This window comes from Zea mays, chromosome 8, assembly GCF_902167145.1.
Source record: "Zea mays cultivar B73 chromosome 8, Zm-B73-REFERENCE-NAM-5.0, whole genome shotgun sequence".
NCBI classification, from domain to species: Eukaryota; Viridiplantae; Streptophyta; class Magnoliopsida; order Poales; family Poaceae; genus Zea; species Zea mays.
This window is the reverse complement of record NC_050103.1, coordinates 176,675,365-176,680,404: the sequence shown is the minus strand read 5'-3', so window position 1 is coordinate 176,680,404 and position 5,040 is coordinate 176,675,365. Positions and strand designations below refer to the sequence as shown.

Sequence of the window (5,040 nt, the reverse complement as noted above, 5' to 3'; positions counted from 1 at the left end):
GATCCCGTCGTCGAGAGTTCCTTCGTTCCCTGAAGACGCGTTCTTCCGGAGTTTCTCCTATCTCTGAGACCTCGTCTCGCGAGACAGGCTGCTCCGGATCCCTTTCTCCAGCTGCGTGATGTCGTCGAACGTTCCTGCGTCGGTTCCTTCGTCGGCGGGATTCTCGCTGAGGCGTTTCTTCTCCAGGCGCGGTCGGTTCATCGTCGGAGATGGCGGGCGACTCTGCTCTCCCGATGAAGAGGACGTCGGGGTAGAACGGTATTGCTGCCGCGGTGACTTTCTTTCCATTCTCCTTTGAGGTCGGAGGAACGGGAAGAACGACTTGCCTCTCCCTGGTCTCCTTCTTTCTCACGACCCGTGTCCATTCTTTCGTCGGGGAAGTAGACAGCGGAGTCTTCCGGGTCAGCGAGCTTCTAGCTCCAGCCTCCCCGGAGACGATCTTTTTCCGAAGAGCCGGAGGTAGCGTCTTTCCAGTATTTTCGGAGTTTGTTGGAGGAGATTTCTGTTCCGGCAGATCTGCAAGGCGGTGTAGGATTCCTTCTTCATCTGCTACGGACGAGATTGTCCCGAAGCAGAATACAGATCCGGGACGCACGGCGATTTTGCTGTGGAAGGTGACGGCCATTGAGCTAGCTTGGATCGTCGACACACCCCCTACCTGGCGCGCCAGCTGTCGGTGTTTTGGGTCCGACCGCACACCCGGGGTTGCCCCTCAAGGTGTTTTTAGGAGTAGGACGGTGTCGACGACTGTAGCAAAATGGTTCGTGCCGGTCGCACGAGGAACAGTAGACAAGATTTGCAGGTTCGGGCCGCTTAGAAGTGCGTAACACCCTACGTCCTGGTGAGTATATGAGCGTGGTTACAAGAGGGTCCTCCGTAGAGAGTTTATGTGTATGGCTAAGTAGAACCGGAGCGATCGTTCTGAAGGGGTGCCCCCTAGGCCTTATATAATCGACCGTGGGGCAGTACATGTGGATATGATAACAACAAGTAGCTAAAAGATAGTGAACCTCTTGAGTTTATCCCTACGTAACCCTCGCCGACTTATCCTCGCATGGCTCTGTTGCATGGGGGCTTCAGCGCGGGAAAGTCGGGTCTCTGTTGCGATTCATTCGTTCGACGTTTGTGGGCCGTCTGGGTTTGCACTGATCAGTCTCACGTCTTCTTTTCTTTGCTGGCTGTCCTTCCCTAGGCCCACGAAAGAATGACCTTACGAATTATTGGGCCCCTGGGCCTTTCGTGAGGCCTTTTACTTCTTTGGTGGACCCAGGGGATATCTATCCCCCACAGAGCCCTAAAAAGCTATGATCTGATGCAGTCTTCGCGAAGAACCTGTTTATTTATTTTTATTACTTAACCTATAAAGATCCCCTCAATTAATTAATGAGGCTGTACATACTCTATATGATATATATGCTCCATTTTTTGACACTGCGAAACTCTTCTTTCAATATTTTTTCCTAAAAATGAAAAAATGTTTGAGGATATACTGCTGTTTAGCATAGACGATACATGAATTCGGATGTCATCTTAAGTACTACCTCCAGGCATAATTAGAGTAGTATAACCTCCATGTCAGTTGTGGTACAGTATAGCGGGAGTGTTGTTGTAGCTCACTGTTGACAAAGTGGAGAAGACGAAGCGGTTGAGGACGAGACGGTGACGCTAGCAACAAGGTTGTGTTGAATGAAGGCGAAGAGAAAGGTGTGATGACACATCGGCGGAGAGCCACGACGCATAGGAAGAAGGTCGTCGACTGCGCCACTGTAGCCCGACAAGGTGCTTGAAGTCGGCGAAGAACTCGAAAACAGACAACGAAGACCATGCGCAAGAGATGCACACCGATAAGAGTCGATCAACGGCGTGTAGATGCAACGTCGAGGACGACGACGGGCGACGATGTTGTTGCCTTAGGAGGCGATGCAGCGGTAGCCCTGTTGCTTGGCGAAGCATCACGCGATGGACGACAGACGTCTCGGGAGTGTGGTTCTCCCGCGATCAGTTGATCAGGGCGTCGGCGTGCGAGGCTGAGACGATGGTGGCGTGGTCGATGGTGGAGCCTCCCGATCAGATGGAGAAAGATAGGGATTGCGGATAATATGTGGGATGATTTGCATTAATCCTATAGGGTGAAGATATAGAAGTACATGACGTAGAGGGCAAGTAGTCTATCCTAGGAGGGTTCACTACTACAACATACCTCTGTACAAGCGGTTTGGTTCGCCTCTACACAGGCGGTTCCAGGAACCGCTTGTGGTGCACCGCCTGTGATGTAAAACAACATCACAGGCGGTCAATCAAAAACCGCCTGTGAAAAACACATATTACAGGCGGTCCAGTTCAAAGGAACCGCTTGTGATAGACACACATCACAGGCGGTTTCTTATCCTAGCCGCTTGTGTAGCCACACATCACAGGCGGTTTTTTATATAAGTCCGACTGCATACAATATAAATCACAGACGATTTTCATTATACAGATTCATATATACAGAATTTTCAAACACAGAATATACACAGATTTCATACACAGATTCACACAGATTGCATAGACAGATTTCATACACATATTACAAGTTCCATAACAGGTATAATACACAGATTCATCCACATATCAAGTTTCATCGTCATACATAGATTCATCCACATATCAAGTTCCATCGTCATACACAGATTTATACACATAAAACTCGATGGAACAAGGGTCTGAGTCTCTCACAACGACGCCTAATTAAAGAGCGACTAGCAAAGATAGCAAGCATGAACTAGCACTTTCTACCATTCGTCACATACCATACACTCATCCTTTTTTGTCTGTAGGAGAAAAATTAACAAAATCTATAAAAGAGGAAAGTGATTTATTGTACGGTATGGTGTTGGAAAACTGAAAATAGAAAGCAGATATGTATGAAGTGAGAAAAAAACGAAAATATTGTTGAGAGTGGGATTTAAACCCACATCCTTTCGGACCAGAACCTTAATCTGATGCCTTAGACCAACTCGGCCATCTCAACTGTTTATAGGAAGTTTTGGTATAAAATATTTAATTAAAACATGCATATCGTGCTGATGGGCTCTGCTGCACCCAACAGGTGTTATTGGGCCTTCTTCAGCACTTGGAAAGATTATAGGCCGAATGTGTTTGCTGGCTGCCGCTAATATACTTTACACGATTGGACGAAAGCTGGTCCGAATCAAAGGCAGCCATTTTGTTCGACGGAAAGGAATGGAAAAAGAAAATCTTGTGTCACATCGTCCAACGGATCGTCCCATCACTACACGGTGTAAGACTATCTCCACTGGACTTTTTATCTCACTCTCTATTTCAAACTTCACTCTATAAACGGTGTAATTTACAGTGTAAAACAGTATTTTGCACGACCGTTTACACGGTCTGCTGGAGATGACCTAAGTGTAACCAATGTTATAAGAAACTATAGGAACGTGGAGGAGCCCTAGAAAGCTATGATCTGATGCCGCCTTCGCAGCTCCCTTATCTCATTTTCTATATCATCTCATATTTTAAATTTCACTATCGGTGAGGCTTCGACTCTGGCTAGCCATTGGAGACGTGTTTGGTTCTTGGATCGAAACTGGATCTCGGTGATATTGTGCTTTACCTTTGCTGCCACAAGTGAATCCATTTTCTGCAAACAGAAGTGGATCTAGACAAAACACCATTGGTGTCATCTCCGTTAAATTGTAGAATCATCAACTCATTTAAGTGCTAAAAAACATACATTCTAATAGAGATTACTAAAATTCATTGGTATCACAGGACACCGCAAAAAGGGTCTGGATCCGCCCCTGTCTGCAAATATCAAATATCTAGACAAATCGTTATCATTATAAATGCCTAGTATTAGAGCAACTCAAGAGGCTCTTCATATTATTTTTAATTAATGTTTTTTTAAAAATACCAACCAACAATTTATTTAAATGATTATCTAAATATAGCCATCTTCTATTCTGGATTTCTCACTAGCTAAAGATAGAATAAGTGAATGGCTCTCTTGAGTACAAACTAGATATAGAAATGTTGTTGGAGATTGGAAAGATATAGAAAGTATTGTTATGCAAATGACTCTAAATGATAATTTAAAGAGTGAAATTTATAAAGACTCTTAGAGATGTTCTTACCAAGTCTTCTCGACTTCTATGGTTCTACCCCTTTTCTGTGTTTGTAATAACACAACACATGATAATTATTGCCGGGCATGTACAAGAGCTCGTAGATCAGTTTCCTACATATAAGAGATAGTTAAGAGATTGTATGATACAATTATATATGAGTCTCTAGATCATTAATGTAGTTCAGAGACAATATATATAGAAAGTTGTGAATAGACGAACTCTTCCCGAAGAACTTGTTTATTTATTTTTTACTTAACCTCTAAAGACCCCCTCAATTAATTAATGAGGTTGTACATACTCTAAGATATATGCTCCATTTTTTGACACATCGAAACTCTTCTTTCAATATTTTTTCCTAAAAATGAAAAAATGTTTGAGGATATCATGCCGTTTAGCATAGATGATACATTAATTCGGATGTCATCTTAAGAAATACTACCTCCAGGCATAATTAGAGTAGTAGAACCTCCATAACAGTTATGGTGCGGTATAGCGGGAGTGTCGTCCCAGTTCACGGTTGGCAGAGCGAAGTAGACGAAGTGGTTGAGGACGAGACGGTGACGCTGGCAACAAGGTTGTGTTGAACGAAGGCGAAGAGATAGGTGTGGCGATACATCGGCGAGAGAGCCACGACACATAGGAAGAAGGTCCTCGACTGCGCCACTATAGCCCAACAAGGTGCTTGAAGTCGGCGAAGAACTCGAACAGTCGAAGAAGACCATGCGTGAGAGACGCACACTGATAAGAGTCGACAGCGTGTAGATGCAACGACGAGGATGACGACGGGTGATGATGCTATTGCCCTAGGAGGTGATGCAGCTGCAGCCCTCTTGATTGGCGAAGCATCACGCGATGGACGACATACCTCTCGGGAGGGTGGTTCTCCCGCGATCAGTTGATCAGGGCG

At 45.0% G+C, this 5,040-nt stretch overlaps 1 non-coding gene across 1 annotated transcript; it reads right to left on the bottom strand.

Moving 5' to 3' along the window:
- Positions 1-2,932: 2,932 nt before the first annotated feature.
- On the bottom strand, positions 2,933-3,013 carry TRNAL-AAG (transfer RNA leucine (anticodon AAG)). The gene has a single exon. It is a non-coding gene; the product is annotated as a tRNA-Leu (tRNA).
- Between the last annotated feature and the right edge of the window lie 2,027 nt (positions 3,014-5,040).